Source organism: Argentina anserina, chromosome 2 (genome assembly GCF_933775445.1).
Source record: "Argentina anserina chromosome 2, drPotAnse1.1, whole genome shotgun sequence".
Taxonomy (NCBI): Eukaryota; Viridiplantae; Streptophyta; class Magnoliopsida; order Rosales; family Rosaceae; genus Argentina; species Argentina anserina.
Window position 1 is genome coordinate 8,762,250 of NC_065873.1, and position 12,505 is coordinate 8,774,754.

Here is a 12,505-nt window from a genome sequence, read left to right on the forward strand (position 1 = left end):
AACACAAAAGGTACAACTACTACATTTGATTTATACATGTAATATTATGAAGCGACTCTATGAAGAAAACTTCTCGGGCTCGATTGACACCTGCTGATGTGATCGATATATATATTTAGGGACCATGTAAATTTTTTATCCAATTCAGATCTCATTTGACAGTCATAATTTCCGGTTAACCGAGAACACCGCTAATATGCCTTAAGAGAGAACCCATTTCTTGGATCCGGACACCAAAAACCGTTTGTATATATCAAATCACTTAATTTTTATCATCGACAGTGCGCGGTCAAATCGAGGAATCCCACTCTGCAAAGCCCCAGTTAATGAGGTTTTAAAATGTGAAAACGTTTTTTTTATGTTGACCGAAAATTCTGACAGTCAAACGAGGTTCGAATTAGATGACATTTTTACGAGTACCCTAAATATATATATCGATCACAGTCAAGCGAATCTATGAAGGAAACTTCTTGGACTCGATCGACACCTGCCGATGTGATCGGTATATATCTTTAGGGACCCTATAAAATTTCAGACAATTCAGACCTCGTGTGACTAGTAGAATTTCCAGTCCACTGAAAACACAACTAATATGCACTAAGGGATAACCCATTACCTGGATCCAAACACCGAAAGCCGTTTGCAAACTAAATTTAAACAATTGGTTTTGTTTTATGTTTGCTTTCATGACTTTGTTTCTTGTTGTAGGTGCCTAAGCACGAATGCTCTGTTTGAACTTTGTTATCACTATCTAATTGTGATTGATTGAATTGTTTTAGTTTGTTATCTTGGTGATTACGTTGATTTGTATTTTGGTTTATTGGGGAGTACGAGATGTGGATGGATATTGGGCTGTTGCTCTATATATATCTACGAGTGCTCATTTGTGTAGTGACGAAAAAGATAGTTGTGTGAGTCTCAAAAGATCACAAGTGGTTTGGAATAACTCATCAGCCATCTAGTATTGTTGAATGTGTTTGTGAAGAACTAAGTAGCACAGATCGTTGTTAGAACATTCAAGAGAAGGGAGATACCTGTAAAGAGATCAAGGTTGTGTCAAAGAGTCCGTGCTCTTTTAAATATGTAGAGATTGTGTTAAAAGAATCTCAGAACAAATCATGTTGTGTCTAGAGTAGGTTGATTGTTTTGTAAATCTAGTTGTGTTGAAGAACTAGTTAGTATAGTTAAATAGATGTGTTGAAAAGCTATTGGAGTGAGTTGTGTTGTCTCTAGCCTTGTTGAGTGTTAGCACAGGAATTTGTATTATGTAAGATATATAAATTCAAGTTCTTACCACAGTGCATTTTTCCCTCATTGAGGTTTTGCACTGTGACCATATATCCTTTGTGTTTGTGTATTGCTGGTAAATTATTGATTGTTTATTCATCATATACTTTTACTCTAAACTGAAATGGAAAAAAAATATATAATTGTGGATGTTAAGTGCCTGATTGTTTTTTTTTTTGGTAAATGAACCAATGGTCACTTTTGGTATTTAGTAATTGAACAAAAATACTAAAGTATCTCAATCAGTCAATATGGTCAAATTTCATTTGTTTGATAAAGCATAGTTATATTTCTCCGATTTACATCAAAAATGGTTAGCGTGTTATAATTTGTCGAGTATGTGTAAATTACAGTGTAACTAAATATAGTTTAACGATATTTAGACTTTTTCAAGAACTACACTTTTCATTTTGTATAATTGCTGGCTTCAAGATTAGGGATAGCTTCTGCAGTAGAGGATTAGTAGCAGGTTTTTATGCCCTTTTGTTGGAAGAGGACGAGACCTCAAAGAGGAGAATAAATAATTATTGACATAATTGATGTACGTGTGATGAAATAATCCTTTGGGATGTCATAAAATAATAAAATGGGAAAGAAAATAACTAATGAATACTTATTCAAGAATTGACGGTGATATGGTAATCTTTTGGCAACGGGCGATTAGCAAAATACCAATCCTCATTTACGAGTCATATTTAAATTGTTATAAACACATTCGCTTGGCGAGGAAGTTAAACTTAGAACCCTTACGATATGGATATATTGGCGAATGAATAAAAGTGGGTATAGGGAGAAATACACAGTTATTGACTTCTCACAATCCTATGTCTATAAGAATAGAAAGGTGATTAACTAGAAATGCCCTATTACTGAGCTGGGATTGGACTATAACTAGGAGGGCGAAATCAACATAGATTTATCAAACAACTAAATAAACAATAATGCAACCTCGCTTAGATAATTTCACTACTTATTACGGGGCTGGTTGCCGATTTAGAAAGGAATGCCGCGTACGGGTGACAATTTCAGACACTAATTACGTTCAATAAAATTTCATGTCCTTCATAAGTTGCGAAACATCCTCCACTGTACCCTCAATGACAACATGCTTATCGTACTCGGTTAAAATAGTGGCTTTGACACCGGAAGATGACCCGGCTTTTGTTGAGGCGTTATTGCATGCGCAATCCATTCTTTAGCGGAATGAGGGGTCTGTCTCTGATGGAATTGCAAATGGCCACTTAGGCTGATTTCACCCAAGGAGATTGAGGACATGGATTCAATATTCTTTCTAATGCTTCGGCCAAAGAGGGGAATGAGCAGTAGGATGGACTGAAATAACTGTCGATCTGTGCGTTGAAATCCTTGCATGAACTATACAAGCCCGGTATATGACCAACCCAGACTGCGTAGTATTTCCCCATGACTTGCGTGACACAAAAAGTTGTCGCATACTTAAAAGTGTAGAGGTGGACTTCAATAGTTCAATTGCATATTTATGAGTTAGCATAATTAATAGCATAATCAGAGGTAGAGGCCCATGCAATCGTAGTAAGAGAGGCCCGATGGTTTAAACATTACATTGAAATTACTTGATTGGGTTTACAATCAACATTATGTTTGGCCCATTAACAATTGGTAAGGCCCTAGGAACTAATGACCAACATGTTAGAGGGAGAACACAACGCTGGCCGCGTATACAATTGGACTCCGGTTTAGGGGAGTAGTGACCAGAAATGGAGGTTGGAATATAAAAAAAAGTGTGGTCGTTCATGAGACTAATGTGATGTAAGAGGTCTCGTTCGAATTTTGTAGTATTAATGAGTTGAACAACGCTGTCGTTTTGGATAGGAATCAGACATTAACAGTAGATGTTGGTAATCTAAATTTTGCATACTATGTAGAGGAACATCAACTAGATGGAGGAAGCCAACTGCAAAGGACGTCCACTTCTGTGTGGATAGGTAGGTGCCCTGTGAAGAACCACACTCATAAAGGGTGATGTAAACATTACTTAGTATATATACTGGTGGATATATATAAATACTCGCAATTGGTTGGGGGCTTATTATTTCCTTCTCCTTTTTCCCCATAACGTGACCTAGCCAAGGGCTAAAACTCCAATATCGTTCTATCATGGCACTATTTAACCATGAAATAGTTGCAGCCAAGGATGTTGTAAGTTCAGGGCAGGAGCTAGTCACGAGCAGTATAGTGTCCTCGTAATGTCACTGCTCAATTATTCAGTGTCCTCATACATTGTCCTGAGTCCTTGACCCTCAATTACACAAGCCATATTTTACTATAGTGCCTTTGCTATATATTAGAATCTTGGTTGGCCTTGACCATAGCTATCCTTCCATGTGAGTCCGCCTCTGTAACAACATATGCAAAGTAAGTAGAGTATGCTGAGGTTCGAAATCACCCAAACCATACCAATAAGGTTTGCAACTTATTGAATCCAAAATAATTGATGATGTGTCATAATAGTAAACAAGTCAAATCAGATAAAAAATAAAACACCCTTCCGCAAGATAAATCCAGTACAACGTTTAATCCTTATTACTACAAATTACAGGGTAACCCGCCCAATGTTTTACGTGAAAAATCAAGCTGCATTCCTTCTAGACATATGGGGTATTATTCTTCCTCTGCAATACTGTGATTGTGAAGAGTATTTTTACTACGAGCGACCTGGAATGCGAGGCTTGAACTTAGTGGTACAAGGGAGTGAACTACCATCACTCTTAGCATCCTCGCCCGTGTCACCACTCACCAGACCAATTCGGAACATCATGGTAATAACCTGGACAGTTCTTCCAAGTACTAAAAACACATTCCCATACTTCTTCAAGGCATTCGTTCAATGGGTTGTTTATGATCTCAAGAACAAGCCTCACCCTTTGATCGCCAGAATTAAACTGCATAATTAGAGGCACCATGCACTTATTAACAAAAGGAAAATTCAAATTGAAGAAACTACGAGTACGCATGGTAAAAAAAAAAAGAAATACACTAGCCCCCTCATGCCAACAATCTCTGAGCTGCATGTTCCTAATTGTGAAAATTCTAGAATCATTCCCAGTTGCTCTAGTTGGGTTCAGTTTCGGATAACTAAGCTGATACGAGGCCAGTTTAGATTCAAGCTCTGTGAAACCTTTCAGCTCCCGTGCAAAAACCATATGTATAAGATGATAGGAGCACTTTGTGCGACATTCTTAACATGTTTTTACCTCTAGTTGTACTTTGCTTAGCTCTTATTGTTTTAGTATTGAGTCATTTAGTCAAGTTAGGAGTCTATGGTGGCGTTGGTTGCATTTTGGTGTTAAAACAGGTTGAAAACACAGAAATTATCGAGAGTCCTATTTAGAGTATGATTCCTTGTGTAACTAGAAAACCTAGTTAAATTAGGCGTCTTCATTAATCGGCATTTCTATAACATTTGTGATATATTGAGAATCCTACTTGCATTACGAATCCTTTTTAGACTAGGAAATGTACCATTTGGGAAAATCCTTTTTAGACTGAAACTCTTATTCTGTAACTTTCCTAATCGTACTTTCCTACTCCGTAACTTACTTATGTTTTTTATTTATTTTCAGATTTTAAAGATGAGATTGTGTAGCTAGAATGAAGAAAAAAACTAGAGGAAAATAAAGAAAGAATGACACATCTAAAAAGGAGAAAAAGAATGAATTTATCAAAGGAGATTGCACCCACCAATGACAAAAATAAGTGAAAGAAAAAGAGAGAAGAAAAAATAAGAGAATAAAAATAAATAATGCAAGAGAGAAAGAATGAGACACCTAAAAAGGAGAAAATAATGAATTTATCAAAGAAGATTGCACCCACCAATGACAAAAATAAATGAAAGAAATTGAGGAGAAAAAGTCCAAGCTATAATATTCAAGGATCCCAAACTCTTCTATAAATAGCACATCATTCACAAAGAAAAATCGTCACTTCTCCTTATCATTCAAGAGCCAAAACTCTACCAAAACACCACTATATCTTCCCACACAAATCAGCCAAGCCGTCCACCCCAAAACCATCATCATCTCCACCGAGTTTCACCTACTGTAGCCATACCTCTAAGGTTCCTACAACGTGTGATTCTCGCAACTCATCTCCATGGCTTCTTTTATTTATGTTAATCTACAATTCTTTGTCTATGAAGATTGTAAGTTGTTGTTTATGTGGAAGTATTAGTTTTGTATTTATTTTAGAATTTTCAGATTATATTTGATATATTTTTTAGATTATGTCGAATCTATGTTCTTATAATTATTGAAGTTTGTATTTCTATTGTTGTCTTATACTCTTCTTTTACTTCCTCTTAGATAATTTTCAGATATGTGCATACGAATTTAGTGTTTGAATGCAGTCCCTAAGATTGTATTTGAGTGTTATCTTCATCATCCATATTGACACAAATCGAATCATGCCCTAAGTAGGTTCGGTTTGTGTTAATTAAAGTGGGAAATTCTGGAAATTTACATGTACCCCATGGTGAGTGACGCCACCGTGAAGACGCCACCGTGAAGTATGTCTCCAACAAAGATTTGGTGCTTAAATGTAATCTTGTTTGATTTCTATCCTAAGTGTTGTTAAACTTGATTGAATGCAATTTAGGTGAGGCCCTAAGTCAGCCTAAACGTCAATATAAATCTTGCATGATTAGATATTTCCCTAAAGCTCTAATTGTATTGGTGTCTAAAAGTATGTAATCAGATGAATTAGAATGCATGATAGAACCAAACTTGTAATTACATGGTGCATTGGTGAATTTGGTTTAGTTTGGTAAAGAGAAGTCGATCATGTAAATAGTAATTTTTAAGTTTTATTTTAGTAGTTAATAATCAATCTCAAACCCCCCATTATTTGTTAACACTAAAAATTTTGAGTTCCCTTCAATTCCCCGGACTGAACGATTCCTGCTTATTCTATACTAACGATGACATTTTACAGGATTAATTGTGTGACGCTCGTGCACCCCATCATACGTATCTGATAGACATTATTGTTCAACAAATGGGCATACAATTTTCACAATATAATGATGGGATTATATGGGCGGGAGACTGAGAAAATGCAAACTACATAAATTCATGTCAAATGTTAATACCACAGAAGCAACAATTTCCTCCCACCGCTGCAGTGCCGAAATATCTGGTTTGCTATCGCATATCTCACATTCACCTTCTTCAATTTACAACCAGCAAGAAACCAGTGCGAGACGCTCCTGTCACTTATTAGAATGAAAATCTGGGTGATTACAAAAATATTAACGTTCCAGCTTATATCATTACTACTGCATAATTGCACCAATAGTGCGTAAGCAAAGACCATTACGCCAAACCTTTTTGTAGTCATGTAGGCGGTCGTTAAATCTATGGAGTTTGCATAAGGTAATAGTGGAAGATATGTGCCCTGCCATGCAATCATCCATGACAACTTGCTGCGCACACTACTGCATCATTAAGGCAATACATTCATTGTGCTACCATCTTAACGATAAAAAAATAATAACCCCATTACCAACCATTATGGTTGGCTAGCTTCTCCCTAACCTACCGAAAAAAGTGTTGGGAAAAACCACTGCTCTTCAGTGTTGGCAAAACAATAAGCCCCAATCAGGTTTATTACCTGCACAGGTTGAAAGGAAAATATCGATACGGGAGGTTTAAACAATATGCTTTCGAACAGAGGTCGAAGTCATACCTCACTGCTAATACAATTTTGGGCTGAAAGACACTTAAGGTCCCAAAGGGAGACATTAAACCCCACGTACCTTCCAATTTCATCACTGCATCATACCATCAAAACACAATCACAGGTTCATATTAAGGGGATGAATATCCAAATATATATATATATATATATATGAAGAAATGTATTAGTCATAGCTTCAGTATTTTCATATCAAACTAGGAAAATGGCTGCGTCCGCCTACATTTTTATAAAAAGCTTAATGTCACGGTGAGAGAGATAATTACTGAGAGAGTGATCAAATATTTAGTTTGCAACTACCTTCCCTATATATCACATCCACAAGACTTTAGGCTATATAGGTACATTATCAGTTCCTTGTCCTCATCGAATAAATCTGTAACAGTACCGTATTTCATCTTGGCAACACAGACAGAATGAACTTCACTCCTTGTACAATGGGGCTGTGAAGCGTGTACACTGGTCTTGGGAAATCTATCCGTAGGCTACCCTGATCAACCAAGTACATTAATTCATATTTTTCGTACCTTATTAGCATCTTCGGTTACATTTTTCAACATCCCTTAACGAGTGTGGATGACCAAGGTTACAAACTAAACTTACGCGTTCAGAATCAATTATGTTAGTTTCCCACCTCTTGATCCTAGGTGCAGCGCATGCTTCTAGTGATGCAAGGACAACTGACTCCACCTCGTTGACAAAATCATCCATATGTTCATCAAACTTGTTCGCCACTATATTATGTAGTTGTTTCATAGCCTCCCTCATGTAGGCAATATTCGTATCCATATGACGGGCAAATGATTCCAGCCTAGCCATGCTTTCTTGTAACGCAACCATGTTCCTTTTCAATCTGGAAATGTCATCGACAAGATTTGTTTTCAAACCGGTGATGCGGTAACGTGAGCCAGAAATAGATGTAGAAATGGCCATGGTATGCCGCTTCGTCACCCATATACCTTTAGTGGCTTCGAAACCCCCCAACCCTTGTACACGTTTGTAATACCCCAAAAATTCATATTTAATTTCCAATGAGTTTCTGGATATTATTAAGTTGGTCATTGTCCAATTTTATTAGACGATGATGAAAATGCAAGGCTTCTAAATATTAATTGTTCGGAAACGTTCAATTTGACGAGTCTAAGAGTTGACTTTTGACTCATTGGGTTTCTTAGAAAACTTCTTACATAAAAGTCATAGAGCTTGTCGATACGAATTCGTGGACACGTGACTCACCTAAATCAGAGTTCGTATGAAGAAGTTACGAATCAAAAGGTATTTGGACATTTTTGGAAAATAGTATAAATAGGGGAATTAAAGAGAAAAAAGGGAGAAAAATCAGAAATTCGGATCGGTACTGTTCACATATACTGTTCACCCCCGAAAAAAATCCAGAAATTCTCTCTCCCGAGCAGCCAACTTTGAGCCACCGGATCTCCGCCGTCTGGCCACCATAAAGCAACGCACCGGTCATGATTGAAAGATTGCTGCATTCCCTATCGATTGGTGGCAGCGCCACCCACCATCTCACCGCCGTTTAGGAGCGTTGAAGCCCATAAGTTCTCCCGAAAAAGCATATTTTGCCGAACTTCAACTCGTCAGATCTCCCTCCTCCGGAAACCAATTAGTAAGATTCTTGTCCCATTTTGAAGGTCTCATTCCATACTACAAACCCTCCAGAAGATTTAACCCCAATCGTTATGTGCTAGGAGAATCGAAGAAAATAAATCCTAGGTTTTTAAATTGGGGCTTTTCGGTTCGTGTTAAATTAAAGTGTTTAGGCGCATAATTAGACTTTGTGATGAACTAGGAAGTTGTTAGGAATATCATTTAGATTGTGGTGGTGGAATTTGGTGGTCATTGGTGGCGGCCGGTGAACAGTAGTGTCGCATGAATAGTAATGTGAACAGCATTCATCAACACATTGAACAATATTATGCAAACGGTAAATCTGAACAGTGTTAAGTAAAACAGTAAATTGGAACGGTGTTTGGTAAAAACAGTAACGCATGAACAGTGATATGTGAACAGTGTTTAATGAACAACATTTAGCTGTATTGAATTCGTCATCTGATATTTTTACGTATCAATTTCTAAGCATTTTATCATGCTATTAGGTGACCGACGAAACGAGTGAGAAAATTACTTTCAGTGTCGTGGAAGTTGCACACAGGAAATAAGGTGAGTAAACCTCACAATTGATCATCATGATCGAAGTAGTATTATACTTATGAATTTAGTTTGAGTTGTCACCATAGTCGTTGCATCACTAGTTTATAAAAATTATTTTAAAATATGTTTTGGTTTAAATTGCATGAACTTGATCGTCTACGGTTCATGGGTAAGTGAAACGCTATTTTAAATAAATGATTTTGAAAAGGTTTTTGTGATTATGGACTATGGTGAATGTGAGTAAATCTCACTATGAAGATTCTACCCTTGGTGGTGACTCATATTTACGTTTTCTTAAAAAGATCGAACTATGACATGTATATAATATAGTGGGTTGTATATGTGTATAAAATGGTAAATACGATACATATATATGAGTTGCTATATTATATACTGTTACGTTCTTATTTCCAAATGAATTATATTGTGGCAACTATATTTATTTTATTTGAGCAAGAGTCGCGTGTTGTAGTACAATAACATTAGTGGATTGTTATTGTACGTGGTTTTAATATTGAGTTTTGTTAAAACGTTTTCTGTCTTCGGACGTGTTTTTCTGTCTTCAGACGTATGTTATGTCTTCAGACGTGTTTTTTTGTCTTCAGACCAATCTTCGGATGTGTTGGCATGTTGGAACCTAGCCTTGGCCGGGCGACAGTTACAATACAGTTAGAGCTCTAGTCTGTATGCCAGTGTACTTGCATGAGAGGTAACATATGGGTTACCGGCTTATAAGTACTGATATTTTTGGATATTGGGTAGAAAGTGGTTGCCCAATGTCTGGCAGCGTACTTCATGAGGGGTAACAGATGAGTACTTGGCGCTCATGAGTATACGTATTATAAATGTATTTGGGTAAACAAATAGGTTGCCCGATTTCTCATGAGCACTTATATTTTCAGATATTATTGGACAACCAGATGGACCGTCTAATGACTCATGAGTACATTTATAATTAAATGTTTTCAATATTTTTCTTTTGTATTTATACACGAGTTATATTGTTATTTACTCATACGAGCTGCAAAACTTACCGGGTTTGTGTTTACAATCCCGGGGCACCTATTCGATGGTGTAGGGGATAGTTCTTCAGGTGTGGATTAGCATAATTATAGGGCTTTCGTTGAAGATTGTCGGAGATTTCTTTCTGGTGTTTCTGGTGAGGATTTAGTGAATTATACATTTCCATTGGTTGTGTATTATTCAAGTCGACTGAGTCATGATGTGGACTCAGTTTCGATACACTGTTATGATAAGATGATTTCAATATACTTGAGATTGTTTTAGAGTTTTCATGGCTTTAAAATTTGAATTTTTATCATTGAAATTCGGGGTCGTGATAACGTTTGTATATCTGGTTACATTCATTCCGACCGAACGAGAGCACTGGACCTTCTATCATGGGAACCATCAATGTTCTCTCGCTCAGTACCTTCAGATAAAATAGTTGCAGTAAAACTTGGCAACCCCCTACATTGGGAGTTCGGCTTCATTGATAAGTTGTCACGGCCTCCAGTAGCTTTGTATATGCAAACCTCGACCAGTTACTCCTTCTAATGGCATGTGCATCCTGTAGAGGTATTAACAACCGTGGATATACGTAACCTGGTCAGGATAGGCAGAACATTGTGGCTAGTGCATACAAAGCAAAAGTCACCATAAATATTTCATTTGTTTCGGTTGACGACAGCAAGACCTCTATCAGCTTCCCCAAACTTATATCAATATCGTCCCCACAAATCTTTCTCTTCCATTCGCCTACCACATCATCCTCCGGTGAGCAGTTAATGTCCACTTCTATTCCGCAGCACCAAGTCCCATAAGGCGGTGGAAGTCCTTCTCTGTGATAGATAGGTGCCGCCTATGTATCCTTATTGTTTGCTCCTTCACGTTAAAATTATCCAATAGCATTCTTCACAACGGTAAGTTCAGCTTTCGGCATCTAAATATATCAACTGGTCCAAATCTCATATCCACAATTGCATTTATCCTTTCCTTACTGAGTGCGGCCACTACGCGTGAAAATTGTTTCGGATCATATGTCGGTCTTAATTCCCCTTCTCTACTACAAGAAATAATGTCTGATTGATTCTCCATTTCACAATCGGATGATTGATTCTCCATTTCATTGGCAAGAGCGCCACTCTGCATATGAATACAGTTTTGTCAATGAACTACACTTTTAGTTGCTATACCGCAATGCATTCCTAGTTACTAGACATACCTTCCCAACATTTCTGGCGGTATTGTCCTTCCTACTTTTATTGTTCACGCAATTCAAGCTGGTTGGTGTGTTTCAAACATAGTTAGTATGGTTACTAGATGGGCATCAAATCAATATGACCTCATTAAAAACAAATTTCAATAAAATCAAAAGCTGCGAGCAAACTTACCTACAATTTCCGAATGTTGCGATCTCATCATTGGCCTTTTCAGCGTGACGTGGCTTTCCAATAACCCCGGTAGTGGCATTTGCCATCGATTCATTCTTCCCTTGCATCCCCTGCACCTCATCAAAATCACTCCGTGTCCAAAACCATTGTTCTTAAACAAAAGAATTTTAGAACAAATCTACTTATGCGCCTGGTTATACTCTATATATGCTTCGTTAACCTTTAACCTCACACGCAAATAATCGGCAACAGACAGGAATTACCTGAATACGAATGAGACCGTGGAATGCTGTGGAAAACCTGGTGCAACCCTGCACAATTACTAGATTTAAGGATTCGCGACTACTTAGATGAATACTGATTTGAAAATCTATATCTTAGACAATCAGAGGGTGGAAACAGATTGCGAAGATACTCATTTTACACAAAACCTACGACGGATGTGGCACCTCTTCGATGATGAGGGGAGAGGCGGCCCTATTTCCCAGTCAAGGATCTACATCTAACAATCTTAATCTTTACCTAATTCAATTTTGGGCTGTGAATCTTGCCATACACACTAGGGGTGGACAAACTGACCCGAAAACCGAAAAAAACCGGACCCGAACCCAAACCGAATCCAAAAAAAACAAAATCCGAATAAACCGAACCGAAAATAAAAAAACCGAACCGAACCGATTCTGTTTGGGTTGGGTTTTGGGTTCAGTCCCTTAGAAACCGAACCGACCCGAAAAACCCAAAGTCAATGGTCAACGTTACAAAACGACATCATTTTATCATATTTATAATTTTACATTATTATTATTTTTTTAATAAAAATAATAATGTAGTCGGCCTCACAGCCGCACCTAATTTCTAACCTAATTAACCTAATGTATAAGAGGCGCATTATTTAGCCATCTTGCTTCCTTCATATAGTCACT